The sequence below is a fragment of the Petaurus breviceps genome, unplaced genomic scaffold (assembly GCF_028583685.1).
Source record: "Petaurus breviceps papuanus isolate PSGF00001 unplaced genomic scaffold, PetGlider_PUasm1.0 138, whole genome shotgun sequence".
Classification (NCBI taxonomy): domain Eukaryota; kingdom Metazoa; phylum Chordata; class Mammalia; order Diprotodontia; family Petauridae; genus Petaurus; species Petaurus breviceps.
In genome coordinates, this window is record NW_027185694.1 from 5,791,630 (window position 1) to 5,808,201 (window position 16,572).

Consider the following 16,572-nt stretch of genomic DNA (forward strand, 5'->3'; position numbering starts at 1 on the left):
TGTCTTTGGCAAAATTTCATATCATGTGTTCAACTTCAACATTATGTACAGCCTTGAGAGTAAAGGGATTCCAAAGTTCTTCTATCTTTAACTCTCTAGTGACGTTTGATTGAACTTCCATACTTGGTGAATGACAGGTTCTTGTTTGCATTTCAAAGAATTTAAGAGGTGCTGTCATCTCTTGAGACTCTAAAATTCCACGATTCTCTAATTCTGTGTGAGCAAAATTCTGTGTGTGTGTGTCTGTCTTTGTATATCCAGTGCTTAGCACAATGCCTTTACATGGTAGGCACTTAATAAATGTTGATTGATTGACTAGCTCATATCTTCAATCCCTTCTCTCTCTTTGTAAATGGCCTTGGCTCCTATTTTACTGGGGGTTAGGGGGAGAAAGAACATTGGCAACAGCTCCCTTTTCTCCTTGATTCAATATCACAAAATCTTTCCACATCTTCACTCATCCTTCCATTATTATACTTGTCCTTACAAATAATTGGCTCTTCTCTCTGTCTATAGGCTTTATCCCCACTGCCTGTAAACATTCTGTTAATTATATCTCATTAACAAAAAAAACAAAAAACAAAAACAGAATGGCTTAGACAGTCCCTTTCTCCCATTCCATCTGATAGTGATCACCTGAGATTATTTTCCATCTTCTCTGTGTATATCTTATACAAAACCACATATAAAAATATATATTTACATGTTGTCTCCTCTATTGAAAAATTTCCTGAGGGCAGGGAGTGTTTTTGTTTTGCTTTGTATTCCCAAGTCTTAATCAAGTGGCTAGAACATTGTAAGCATTTAATAAATGCTTGTTGATGGATTGACTAATGAAAGTAAGAAATGGACTGGGGATTCAAAATATAGGACAATAGAAGTAGATTGAATTGTTAAATTTAACCACTGTGTTTCTTGGACTTTGCAACCTTGGTTTTTGCTCTCTGTCTCTCTCTTGGCAACCTATGGATTTTTATGTTTTTTTAGCATTCTTTTGGATTCTAGATGTCCTATAAAATTGAGATAGCTGAAGTTGCTTTATTTGGAACATAATTACTATTTTAGAGAGATTTGAAAGGTGATGAGGATCCCAGAAAATATAGAATATAGAAAACAGAAAATATTGTATCTTCAATCTTATTGCTCACATGACCTACAAGTATGATGAATTACACTGACTTTGACATATTATATAATAATGCATTATGTCAACACAGAGATCATCCTCTCCAAAAAATAAGATTCAATTGAGAAGAAAAGTTTATTTTCTTACTTAAATATTATAGATAAACTAACTCTATGGCTCAAACATTCTGGACAACTTCCCTACTAACATGACTTTATTTTTATGTCTGTTCCATCTAGGAGAAGTACCAAATGGAATTTTACTGTTTGAGAGATTTCTCTGAAGGTAGGAAAAACCCACCATCTTCTTTCTTTATATCTTGTCCCATAAGATCATTTCAGTTCCTTCCTCTTTCCCAAAGAGATTATGTTAGGCCTTTCACAATTAAAATGATTTTAAAAAGTATAATAAGTAGAGTGTGAATGAAAATGTTCACAGCTGGGACCCTATAAAGACAGGGGATTTTCTTTCCCTGTAATTTTTTTACAGTTATAAGACCAATGTCATTTTATGAGTTCCAATTTTTAAGAGCCTGAAGACTGAAGAGGAGGTAGTAATTGCTGAATGGTAAGTGATATATTAAAAGCATATGAGAGGCTTTAACGTAGCTTGATGTATAAAATAATGAACAAAGGTATTAGTTAAAAAAGGTAAATGGCCAAAATTGTGCTATTTTAATTCTTCCTTGAAAATAGCTATCACAACTGAATCTATAATGTGTGCTTTGTACCATTTTAGATAGATATGAGACTTTAAAAAAACCCACTGATGGTTTAACAAAGAGTTTTATCTGACAGAAATGATGTGTGGCAGCAACAGAACATCATGATCTTTGGTGGCAAAGGGAATCACTGGGACCTCAACTGATCCATTGAAGTACAGTTTCTCACAAAGGGCCCAAGAATCCATATCCAGCTAGGAATCTCTTCATCTTAAACTTAACTAATTCTTGCCCCATTTTTTTTGAGGTCATATGGACCCATTTTCTAGTGTCAGGAGAACTCTAAAGTTGGATAAGAATGCCATAATGCTTTGATGGATTCTTTTAACATTGACTCCAATTACCTGTTCTAAAATAGATCTCTAGGCCATATAGCATTATATGAAAGCATGGAAAGTAATGTCTTCAAAGTACTTTATGTAAAGAAAGATTCCTCCATGTCCTAAAACTGTGAGTATGTTATTCACAGTCTACTTGCTCATGTACTCATATATTTGGGAACAAGGAAGAAAAAGGGATGTTTTATGTTTTGTTTTTTTTTTTTGGTAGGGGAGGGAATATTAAAGTTCATGATACAGCTTGGTCTTACAATTATAATCAACAAGTAGTTATTAAGTTCCAATTACATGCAGGGAATGCTGTTAAGTGTGATATACAAAGAAGAAAACAAATTAAAATTCCTATCCCTCAAAGGAGTCCAATAGAGTAGAAATTTCTTCATCATTTTAAGTTTTTACTTTTTTTTCCCCCAGGACTTAGCAAGGTACATAGTTGGTACTTCATATTTATTGCTGTTGTTGAGTTCTTCAGTAGTGTCTAATTCTTCATGACCCTGTGAACTGTAGCATTCCAAGTCCTTCTATTCTCTGCTGTCTCTCAAAGTCTAAATTCTTGTTTGTTTTTTTTCCACGACACTATCAATCCATCTCATCCTCTGCTGTCCCCTTCTCCTTTTGCCTTCAATCTTTCCCAATATCTAGGTCTTTTGCAATGAGTCCTATCTTCTCATTATACGGCCAAAGTATTTAAGCTTCAGCTTTAAATAAATAAGGTGACAAGAAACAACATTCTCATACTCCTTTTCTAATCATAAACCAATCATTTATTAAATGTTTGGTTCTAGCTATTACATCTTGGCCACAGTACAAGTTCCTCAGGAGAAAAATAAAATGATCTGGTACTCCTATCTTTTTAAGCACTTGCCACATTTTGTTGTGATCTACACAAAGGCTTTAGTGCAGTCAATGAATCAGAAGTAGGTGGGCTCTTTTTCTTTCTGAATTCCATTGTTTTCTCCATAATCCAGAGAATGCTGGCAATTTGGTTTCTAGTTCCTTTGCCTCTTTAAAAATCAGCTTTCTCTTGTGGTAATTCTCAGTTCACATATTGTTGAAGTCTAACTTGTAGAATCTTAAGCATAATCTTGCTGGTCTGTGAAATAGGTACAATAGTATGGTAATTCAAACATTCTTTGCTATTGTCCTTTTGAATTGGGGCATAAACTTATCTTTTCCAATCTAGTGACCACTGTTCGGTTATCCAAATTTAATGGCATACGGAATACAACATGTTAACAGAATCATCTTTTAGGAATTTAAATGTCTCAGCTGGAATTCTGTCACCTTCACTAGCCTTATTGTTAGCAATGGTTCCTGAAGCCCACTTGACCCTATTCTTCTGGATACCTGGCTCTAGATCAGTAATCACACCACCATAATTATCAGCAATGCTAGTATCTGTCTTATATAGTTCTTTTCTATATTCTTGTCACCTCTTCTTAATCTCTTCTGCTTTTGTTAAGTCCCTACCATTTTCATGTTTTATCATGTCCATTTTTGCATGAAATGTTCCCTTGATAGTCTAATTTTCTTGAAGACATCTGTGATTTTTCCTATTGTATTGTTTTCTTTTGCTTCTTTTCATTGAAAAAATAAAATCTTATTTCTCCTTGCTATTCTGTCAACTTTTTCATTCAAGTGGGATATGTACTTCATATAGATTTGGTGAATGGAATTGAATGAAAGAAGTTTATACTGTTAAGGAAATATAACATACTCAGATAACTATAATATTAGGTGAAAATGCAAAGAGTTATGAAAAATTTGAGAAGAGAAAGATCACTTTCAGTTTGATAATCAGGAGAGACTTCATGGAGGAGATAGACCTGGGGGATATTTTGAAAAGGAATTAAGTAAATGAATATATCAAAAGTATATGTTAAGATTTTACTACATGTCATTCACTGTACTAAACTGGTGACAAAATTACAAAAATAAAAAGACTCCCTGCCCTGAAAGACCTTATATTTCAATAGAGGGAAACATTAGATATAGAGGAATGATGACCTGTGAGGAATATCTTGGTTTGGAAAATTAAAGGGATAGAGAATAGAGGAGAAGATTGGTGCCCTTCCAGGAACAATGACATAGTTGATTTTACAATGGGAATAATGTGTAGCATGATTAGAAAAATAGGCTGGGAAGTAGGTATAGGCTCTTTCTAAAGTGTAAACCAAAGGAGGTCTGACCCTTTATAGTCTAATGTTAATTACTTCAATATATTCAATGAGGAAGTTCATAAAAATTCTCCCTTTTATGCTTCATGCTCCACTTTCCAACCTGTCTCTGTCTCTCTGTCTCTCTCTCTCTATCTTTTGTCTCTCTCTCTGTCTCTCTTGTCTCCCTCACCCATTTCTATCTCTGTGTTTGTCTATCTCTCTTTCTCACCCCCTCCACCATACATGTAAACACATGCATGTTGGGACTTCAATTCCTTATCTTCTTAAATCAAGAATGGCTTAGAAATGGCTTAAAACTATTTCCCAACATGTTCTAAAGTTTCTTTGGAATCTGCTATTCACTAAAGACAAGATTTTAAAAAATATTTCAGACTTCTTTATTTTATGCCATTCAGTGCTATAGTTTGGCATAATATGGCTATAAGGGTAGTAACAAGCTCCCAAGCTGTAGTGCAACATATGTTTGTGGGTATTTCCTTACAGTTTTCTATTCACAATCATAAATCAGCTGCTTATTAATTTCCTAGAGCATTTTCATGGACTTTAATATGGAATTGTTTTTCAATAACTACTTAAATTATTTAATACATAGAAATTTTCACTTTCAATGTGAAAATGTTCAGACCCTATACACTCTGTGTCTGGGCAACTGTAATGGGTTAACTGGTCACCCCTTTTCAAATCTCTTCCCATTACAATCCATCCTTTACTCAGCTTCCAAATTGATTTTTCTAAAACCTAGATCTAATCACACCATCTGCCTACTTAGGGAACTCCAAGGATTCCCTATCATCTCCAGAATAAATGAAAACACATTTGGCTTTACTCTTTATAACCTGGCTGCTTTCTACCTTCCTAGTTCTCCTATACTTAATCCCTTCCACACTCTACATTCCAGACACATTGGCCCACTTGCTGTTCCTTGAACCTCATTCCTGATGCACTATCTCCCATGCCTGCAGTTCTCTGTCCCTTCATCTTAAAGGCTTATCTCTCCTTCCTTCTACAGGAGACCATGCCATAATGCTAGTGGCTACCTCTCTGAAAACTTTCATCATCTACTTTAGGGTGTATCTGTTTACATATTGTCTCTCCCATTAGCATGTAAATTACTTGAAGGCAGGTACTGTTTTGCCTTCCTTGGTATTCTCAGAAGTTAGCAGTATGCCTTGATCATAGTAAGGACTTAATAAATACTTGTTGAATGGCTTACTAAAAAAGTTCCCTTATATCAATTAGTCTTTATTTCATTTTTCTTTAGTAAGTGCGGAGAGAGTTGGCAATGATTTGGTTACTTCAAGCTATTTATTTAGCCCCACCAGACAAATCAGAACCAACAATTCATTTTGTTTCCTAAATATTTCTAGTTGGGTTATCAACATGGTCTGAAATATTCTGGATAATTTCAATCCTCTTCCTTTGCTTTGTACTATGAAGACACAGTCGTAAACTGTTTGAAGATTCCTTCAAATTAATTATAACTTCTTTGAAAATAATTTAATAGCTTTCAAAAAAAGAGGGATTTAATGGAATGGGATCTTTTTTCCAACCTTTCTGGGTCATTTACAAAAAAATTGTTTGTCATTAGCTATAAAGTAATAAACAATGAAAGCAGTCTGCGTTGCCTCTCACTTATGCTTCATAAAATTTTCAAATGTCCTTAGATAGCTGGAGGAAGAGATTCTTCTTCCAGAGACTTAAAAGAAAACATAAGCGAAAAATACTATGTAATTTAGGTGGAAGATATTCATATATTCACTCAATGAACATTTATTGTGATACAAGACACTATACTATGTGCTTTGAGCAAAACAGAGAAAAATTAAAATTGTGAATACTTATTAAACAACTACATCTTACGTGGCATGCACCTGGATTGAAGGAATACAAAGGTAATTGGAAAGACCATATAAACATGAATCAAAGGTCCAGCTTAACTCAATAAGCATTTACTGACAACTATGTTCTAGGAACACCCACACAAACACAAATACACACACATGCATATGTGTGTATCCATTCACATATTATATACAGACACAGAGACTATATGTACACACGCTATACACACACACACTATACCTATGTGTGTATATGTGTTATATGCATATGGATTTATAATTACACACATACACATGTACATAGGCATGCATACTATATATATAGCACAATGGATAAAGCACTTGACTTGGAGTGAGAAAGACTTCAAATCCTGCCTCAGACACTTACTAGCTGTGACTCTGGCAAATCATTAGGCTTCTTTGTGCCTTAGTATTCTCATACATAAAATGGGAATACAAATGGTGCTTCTCTCTCCAGGGTTTTGAAGCTAAAGTGAGATAATATTTGTAAAGTATTTTGAAAACCATAAAGCCCTATGTAAATTCTAGCTATTATTATTAACTAGTATACATGTACACACACATATCATGTACATATATGTGTATACTGTGTGTATAATGAATATATACATGTATGTGTATGTGTAAGCATGTATGTATTATGCACATGTATTATTATACGCATGTATGTATTATACACATACAAACTATAAAGTGTAGAAGCAGCTAGATGGCTCAGTGGATAGAGTGCTGGGCCTGGAGTCAGGAAGACCTGATGCCAAATCCAGTCTCAGATATATGACTCTGGGCAAGTCACTTAAGCTCTGTTTGCTTTAATCCACTGGAAAAGGAAATGGTGGACCACTGTAGTATCTTTGCCAAGAAAGCCCTCTGGACATTATAGGCATGCTAAGGATCACAAGGTCACAAAGAGCAGTACAAGACTGAAGAATAACAATGTATATGCAAATGTACAAACACATTCTATATATCTATCCTCCAATACATTATTAAGTGATAGAGTGCTAAGTAGTTGAGAAATCTAAAGGTGAGGAAGGAAAGTACTTCAGGCAGGGAGGACAGCTCCTAGAAAGGCTGTCCCTACAGCTATCACAGGAGTAGAAGAGAAGATGTCACATGCAAGGGGCATCAACAGACAGCATTGACTGGAAAGTAGAGTGTTTAACTAGTAGTAGTGTGGAGTCAGCCTGGAAATATAGGTTGGGATTAGATTATGAAGGACTTAAATTCCAAATAGAAGAGTTTGTATTTAATCTGGAGGCTGTAAAAAAAACCACTGAAGGAGGGGAATGGAATGATCAAACCTGGCCTTTAGGAATATTAATTTTATAGCTACATGGGACATGAATAGGAATGGGGAGGAACTTGATGCTGGAGACCATTGAGACAGCTATTGTACTGCTCCTGGCAAGATGTGATGACACCTTCAACTGGGATGGTGGCAGTATGAGTGATGAGAAAGGGAGAGATGTGAGAGATACTGTGAAGGTAGGATTGACAAGAATTGGCAATTAATTAATTGCCTGGGGGTGGGGTGAGAGAAGGAGTGAGATATAAAGGTTGCTTCTTAGATTGTAATTCTGGGTAAATAAGACAATTTTTTTATATCAAAAAAAAAGGATAGATAAATGGAAGGGTGGGTTTAAGGGGAAAAGAGAATGAGTTTTGAACTGGTTATGTTGAGTTTGAGGTATCTCCATGACATTTTGGTAAAAATGTCTAGCAGGTAGTTGTAGTGCCAATGCAATATTCACAGCACGAATTGTCACTGTAAATATACTTGCATAGTGTTCGATCACAAAATATAACAGACTCTCCATATAGAAGTCAGAAACAAAATATTTATTCAGAAAACCAAATCCCAACATCAGGAATCTGAATCTATCATAGCAACATAGAAGTAAATGCACCACAATGTAGGAGAGAGCCACACCATCTGTCAGCCTTCCCTCAAACCAGCACAAGACCAATACTTACTCACAAGTCTACCTGTATCCCTCAGGAGTTTCCTCTCCTCCATATGTGTCTAGGTACTCTGACTCCCAGCTTCCTGTGAGCTCTACTCCACTGTTCGGAAAATCTTCCCACCACAGGCACCTTGTGGTTAAATTCAACCTTTTATGGGGGAGGGTATATTTTCTTTTTCTTTTTCAAATGCTTTATTAACTTCTGATTTACATCATTCATTTCCACCAGATTTTGAGTTACAAATTTTATCCCCATTTTTCCCCTATCCACCGCCCCAAAATAGCAGTCCCACTGGATATCCCCTACTCCAATCTGCTCTCTCCCATATCTTCTCCCATAATCCCTTCTACTTTTCCAGTAGGACATGGTGGATCTCTATGCTGCACTGCTTGTATATCTTATTTCCCATTTACATGTAAAATAGTACTAATAATAGTATATATATAACATTGGATTTTAAAAGTTTTAATTCCAGATTCATTCCCTTCTTCCCTTGGCAACCACCCTTACTGGGAAGATAAGCAGTTCAGTATAGGTTGTACATGTGTAGCTAAGGCAAAATATTAACCTAGTAAATATATTGTAAAAGACTGACTATATTTCCCTCCCTCCTATCCCACCTCTCATTTGTTCTATTCTCTACTTTGATCCTGTCCCTTTTCAAAAGTGGGTGCTTCCAACTTCCCTCCCCCCCCAGACTGCCCTCCCTTCCATCATCCCCCCTCTCATCCCCTTACCCCCCCACTCTCCTGTAAGGTAAGATATTTTATTTAGTGTGTATGTCATTCCCTCCCCGAGCCAAATTCAATGAGAATAAGGTTGACCTATTCCCTTTTGCCTTCCTATTCTTCCCCTCCATTGTAAGAATTTCCCCTTACCTCTTCTATATGAGATAGTTTACCCCAATCTGTCTCTCCCCTCTCCTCTCATTACATTCCTCTCACCTCTTAATTTCACCTTTTAAGTATCATCCCTTCCTATTAAATTGGTCCTGTGCCATCTATCTATGTATAGCTGTAAACATATATACACAATTCACATATGTATGCATATACCCGTATACCCTCCAACATAGACACACACACACACACACACACACACACACACACACACACACATATATATATATATATATTCTCTTCTACTATTTTCATACTGAGAAAATTTCATCAGTTACAATTATCACTTTTTCATGTAGGAATGTTAATAGTTCAGCTTTGATAAGTTCCTTATGATTTGTTTTCCCTGTTTACCTTCTCATGCTTCTTTTGCTTCTTGTATCTGGATGTCAAATTTTCTATTCAACTCTGGTTTTTTCATCAAGAATTCTTGAACATCCTCTATTCCACTGAATGACAATATTTTCCCCTGAATACTCAGTTTTGCTGGGTAGGTGATTCTTGGTTTTAATCCCAGCTCCTTTGCCCTCTGGAATATCATATTCCAAGCCCTTCGATCCCTCAGTGTAGAAGCTGCCAGATCCTGAGTTATCCTGATTGTGTTTCCACAATATTCAAATTGTTTCTTCCTGGCTGCTTGTAATATTCTCTCCTTGATCTGGGAACTTTGGAACCTGGCTATAATATTCCCAGGAGTTTTCTTTTTGGGATCTTTTTCAGGAGGTGATGGGTGGATTCTTTTAACCTCTATTTTGCCCTCTGGTTCTAAAACATCATAAAAAGGGAAGTTGTCCTTGAGAATTTCTTGGAGGATGATTTCTAGGTTCTGTTTTTGATCATGGTTTTCAGGTAGTCCAATAATTTTTATATTATCTCTCCTAGATCTATTTTCCAGGTCAGTGATTTTTATTAGCTTCCCTTTGCTCCAATCTAATTCTGAAGGAATGATTCTCCTCAGTGAGCTTTTGAGATTCTTTTCCCATCTGTCAAATTTGGCCTTTTAAGGCAGTCTTCTCCTCATTGCCTTTTTGAGCCTCTTTTGCCATTTTAGTTATTCTATTTTTTTAAGGTGTCATTTTCCTCAGTCAGGCTATTGACTTTCATTTTATAATTTTCTTGCATCGTTCTCATTTCTCTTCCCAATTTTTCCTCCACTTCTCTTATCTGCTTTTTAAGGTTCTCTATGTCCTGTAACCAGCTTGTATTTTCCTTTGAAGCTTTTGGTGCAGGAGTTCTGACTTCACTGTCTTCCTGCTGTTCCATTCTTTGATCCTTTTTGTCCCCAAAATAGAAGTCTAATGTTGGATTCTTCTGTTTTCTTTGCTTCCTTTGCCTGTCATGTTGCCACTCAATTACTTGACTTTTGGGCTTTTTGCCACAGTAGGACTCTCCTACCAGACAGGGGAGCTTTGTCCCAAATGCTGGGGTTTTCTCAGCTTCCAGAGGTATTAGTTGGGTGCTCTCTGAACCCTCCACATGCTCTGGAAAGCTGGTCACACACCGCAGGATCTCCACGCTAGACCACAATCCAGATCCAAGCAGGTTAAAGCAAGAGCGATTACCCCTTAGACTGGTTGCTTGGTCCCCCTACACTCTGCAGGCCAGGAGCTGAGGCTGCCACGTGGAGGTGGCTGTGCTGCAGCCCTCAGTGGCTCCTCACCCTCGGGGGCAAAAGCCAACACACTCCCAACTACTGGGTCCGAAAGTCCACATTACACTGAGCTCTCACTTTGTCCTTAGCATCTATGTGTTGATAATGGACTGTCATAGCTGCTGGTGATCTGGAGTCCCTCCAGTCAGTGGCTGGTCAGGCCTGTCCTGGGGCTAAAAGCATATTTTGGTATATACGAGATCCTTCATTCTGTCTTTAGCCTTCTTAGAGCAGTAGTGCTAGGTCCCAGAGGGGGAATAATTTAGTGACTTTTCAGGCATAATTCCAAGTAGATTTCCTAAATATTTGAACCAAGTCTTAGCTCCACCAACAGTATACCCATCGCTTCTTCAACATGAACATTTTGTCATTTATCTTCTCTGCCACTTTGAAAGGTATAAAGTGTTTTGTTTTAATTAAAATTAATTAAATAACTTTAAAAAAAGAAACAGTTTTCTTTAGAGTGAAATCCAAATTTAACAAGACTACACAGGGATACAGCTGCTGGAAAATTATAGCTTAGGGATTGTGTATTTTCAAGAAAATAGCTTTTCTAAATTTGAATTTTGCTCTTCTCTTGTCGATGCATTTGTTTTACAATTTCCTTTTCTTTTCTGACTCTTTCGAGTTACCCTTTCATTTACTAGTACTTTACTTTTCTTGATTTTCATTTATTTCCAAGAGTTTTAGCTCAATAAAGACTCAACTGAGGAAGGCAGAAGGGCTTTCTTTGAAGACTAACATAACACATAAAACACATGTCTTTGTATATAATGACTGAACATGATAAGGACTTTAGAAATTGGGAAACATTTGAACAGCATGAACTTCACAGAAACCACTGCTTGATTGGTTCCATGATTTCACTTATGGCCATACTTTTTTATCCAGATGGAATCTATCAATACTAATGCTTTAAATAAAGAAGTGGTTAAAAAGAAAACTCAAATCCATGAATTAAGTATGTTGTATGTCTCTCTGTTCTTAAAAATACAAACCCCTATGGTAGAAAAATAAATCATCTAAGCATTTGATTTTTTTTCTCTTATGTCATGATACTCTGATTGTTTTTAATCTCCCTTTAAACAGTTGGTGTCTCTTTGTATTGATTGTCTGAAGTTGTCTTTTTAAATTCTAGAATTTCTCTTTACTGGTTTAGTTTTAGCTTTTCCTTTTATTCTCCTTTTCTTCCTTTAAAACTGCCCCCAACTAAATCAGTGTTATCCTTTGCTCATACATTCCTTTCTTGTATCCTTTCCTCCTCTTGAGTTTATTCTTTGTTTTTTTTCATATTTTTATTTCTCCCGGTGATTGTGATTTTCTTCTGAGAGTGAAAGTAGTTTGTGTTGTTGTTTCCTATACATTATGTACCAATTAAAAAAGAGACAATAACTAAATTATTTCAAGCACATGCTACTACAGAATAAGAATAAATTGAATAGTATCACTATACAATTTGGGTGGTCCCAACATTATAATGAGAAAAGCTATATGCAATAATTTTTAATGGAATTAAACTTTTTTTTTCCTTTTTGACCAAATTCATTCACTTTTAAGAGATCTCTAAGGATTTATTCTCATGGAAGACTACTACTCCTTTCATGTATTTTCCTAGCCTCCTTTCTCTGCCCATGTCTTGGTATATTCTCCCTTTCTCTCTGTCTCTGTTTCTCTCTGCTCTGTTTCCCTTTTCCTGTCTTTCTCCATTTCTGTGTCTCTGCTTCTGTCTCTGTCTCTTTGTCTCTCCCTGTCTGCCTCTTTCCAGCCTGTTTCATCTTTCTTCCTGCTTTTCTTCCTCTATCTCCCACTCTCCCTCTGCTCTCTTTTCTTGTCTTTCCTAATCCGTTCTCTTGCACAGATATCAGCTTTCAAATAAATTACTGCTAACTCTTAGTTCATTGGGAATGTGGTTATATTCAAAAGGAAATTGGCCTTGTTTATTGCTTCGCTTTCTTTTACAGCACTGCCTGGATTGCTATACTGGCAGCAGCAGAGATTAGAGAGACTGAAGCAGGTCCCAATTTTTTCTTTGGTTCTGGCTCTGCTCAGCTCCCTCCATCCTGATGGCCTCTGTTCCTGCTCTTTCAGCCTTGTGCCTCTCCTGTGCAGAAAATTGGGGCAAAGTCTGAGGAGGTCTACTAGGAAGACAACTGTCCACCAGGGACCAAGCCGAGATCTGTAAACCAATTTTCACTTGTGACCAATGCCAGGATTCAACCCATCTGTCTCCTGTGGTGAAACACTGGAGTGGCTCATTAACCCACTGTGCCACTTAGCAGCTTCCCTTCACTTGCTGCTTTGTGAATTAACATCCCTGCTGCCACCTTGCCAGACCCCTGTTTTATTTCTGCTCAGAGAGCAGCTGACTGAATAGTGGTTTTCTGTAGTTTGCTATCAGGGCACACAGAGGACTTGAAAATTTCACCTGAAATCCACTGCAATTTCCCATCCAGTTGTATCTTATCATCATCCTTATTATTGTGAAGTCGCAAGATGAAGGACCAGCATAGCGTTGTCAGCCTGATCTCTCAGCATTTTCATATGTCTGTGGCTAGTAATTAATGCTTTTAACTCTGTAGGTGGGATTCCAGGGAAGAACCTCAAATGAATTTTTCTCAAAAACCTCTCAGAGCTCACATACTCTTTGAGACTTCAAAACTCCATGACTATCCCCTATGATCAGCCCCCTTGCCTTCTCATTTAAATGTTCTGCCATACAATGTGATTTGGATCAAAAGCTCAGTGCTTTAAAAAAAAAATACCCACACTCACACACACACACACACACACACACACACACACAAACTGCTTCAGGGTGAAGAGTTTGGATCCAAATCAAAACGTTTCTGTACTCTGGCCATTAGTGTACCCAGCTAACTGCTGGGAAAGACCGATATTCAAAAGATAGAGGGAGAAAAGCACCTGCTTTCTCACGCTGGTTTATTTTGTCTTGATAAAAATTCAAGGCAGCATATGCAGAAATGGTGCGGAAACACCATTCACATGGTAATTCCTTTGTATCTGAATAATTTCTTTTCAGGTGCTGAACTGAATGCCAGACTATGGGAGGATTTGAGCATCCCCCTTGTCTTAAGTGGCTCCATGGCCATGTTTTAGCATCTGGCTTATTTCTTAGATCAAAGAAGTCCACTTTGTCTGGGTCTACACAAGTGAAAGGTGGATTTGTTGGTTCACAGCCAATGCACATCTATCTGAATAAGCCCTGTTTGAATAATGTGACCCCAGAAGAAGCTTTGGCAAAATCTTACTTTTTTTTGATCACAGGAAATGACATGGTAAGAATTTTCTAACATTATGTGTCTCATGACCTATGACAGATATGTCACGGTAAGTTCTCTAAACCACCCCTGCAATCCCTGGCCAAATCCTTCATTTCAATGACATTAAGATAGAGGAATAATTCTGAAATAATATTTTTAGTCACAGCAATGAAAGCCTATGAAAACTTTGGAAACTTGACTCACTGGTAAAATTTGAATTACCTAGCTAAAACAGTCACTTAAAAAAATCTATTTAATTCAATTCACACAACAGGTATTAAACACCTCTGCATATGGCAGTTTTCTAGGCTATTTGTCATGCAAAAACAAAAGCAAAATGGCCCCTGTCCTCAAGAAACTTATATTCTACTTGAATTCTAACAAGAAGATACTACCTGCACATTTACGCACACTCCCCCTTTAAATATTTGTACCCTGTTCACTGAAAAAAATATCATCTGATCATTAGATGGAAAAATAAAATCAAAATGAGAACTTAAAGGATATTTAGGTGAGAATTCATGGGAAAAGGGAGACCTAGAGAGATTAAATGATTCACCCAAGATCACACAACTTGAAAGTGACAGAGGCAGGATTTGAATTCAGGTCTTCAAACTCCAAAGCCATTTTGTTTTTTGACCCATATATTCTTGAGGATTATATACTTTAGTCTCCAAATTTGAATCCTTATTTTGAATTCTCTCAGTTGAATATAGTTTTAGGGGAACTTTTTGATCAGTAATGGTTATGTTTAATATTTCTACTTTATTGCATTTGTATGTTTTTATTGCACTCACAATTAAGAATATGTATAATCTTTTATTCCTGTTCCTTAATCACATGACATCTAATTTCTCTAAAATTTCATTCAAATTCTTAACTTCTTTTCCTATATGTTCTTTGATGCTCTGATATTTGACATTATTTCATTATCTTTGGTGCCTTTTAGCACAATATAATTTTCCTGCACATCTCTTCTAAGCATCCTTATTTTTCTTTCTTTTTCCTTTTTGGAGGGGTAAGTCAAGGAAATTGGGGTTAAGTGACTTGCCCGAGGTCACATGACTAGTAAGTATTAAGTGTCTGAGGCCGGATTTGAACTCAGGTCCTCCTGACTCCAGGGTCAGTGCTCTATTCATTGCGCCACCTAGCCACCCCAGCATCCTTATTTTTACTGTTATCATCTCTAATGTCCAGTTTGCTATCCATATTCTTTTGGATCTACCTGTGGCAATTATAGTGGGATTTTGCCAGACTCTTGTTCAGCTTCCATGAAGTCTTAGTTCTCAACTAAGACATAAAACTGAGATAAGTAAACACCACTGGGGTGGAAGTACAATGTGAAATTAACTATTTGAGAAGTAGGATTGAAGAACAAGGAAGTAGAGAGTCCAGAGAAATGTAGCCCCAAATCACTATCACCTTATTTCAACAGTTTAAGAAGAGACGCCCCCTGGACAGAGAAGGCACCTGATGTGTGGGATGAGAATAATTACAGTGTATGGGGGAGTAGAGAGAGAGGCTTGCATTTCTCTTCTCACCTGGCAAGACCCTCTTTATTCTGATAGGCTGCTGCTATCAGGACTTAGTATGACGTTCTATGAGGAACTAAGAGGGAGGCATGAAAATTTGTGTCGATTGTTATTGCAGCTGACTTTCCATCACATATCTTTAACTACAGTATCACTGTATGATTCTCTGTAAAGGTATACTTAGCATTTATGATAATAGGGGAGTGTCATTTTATCCAGAACCAGAATTTGAGGCTCATCATAGCAAATTCAGGCATAATAAATTCTGTTGTAGTCCATCATTATAACTGTGAAAATGTATGTTTTAAGTGTATTTCTTGTCAACCTTTCATTGTATTTTGCTTTCTATTCCATTCTGCTATCCCTTGGCATTTTAGGTTTGAGTTTTTATGCTTCACATTGATTGCAGTTGTTAATTTTCTTCTTCTTTCCATTATATTTTGCCTCCCCTCCCATCTTTATGAGGAAAAAGAAGATGGAGGAAATAAAAAGGAATGGGATTATCAATAGTATTTTAAAACTGAATTGGTCTGATCCCATTCCTCTGCTCCTCCTGTCTTTGTGTGGTTCAGATACATTAGCTAATTTTTGTAGATTCTGCCATTTACCATTTTTGGGTTTGAAATTTCTTTTGCTTCTGATTATTCATCTCACTTTTTGTGTTTTTGGATAATATGACAATGCCCTGGCTTTGTTCCTTTTTGCAGTCTTGATGTAATTTCCTTTGGTCTGCCACAGTTTGGGATCATGTAGTTGGTTCTTGGTCTCTCTCTGTTATCTTCTACTATACCTCATCTGGGAATGGAAACTCAACCCAAACTCTGTCATGTACATTAATCCCTGACTTCTACCTCCGTCTCTCATTGACCCAATGCAGAGTTTGGGCTTGACATTTTTGAACCACCATCTCCTCCTTGTATCATTACCTATTATGAATTTTCTTGTCTTCTACTATGACCCTATTGAATCCTACTAGATATCAAAGAATAGACTAACTTCAGTATTCCTGGAGAA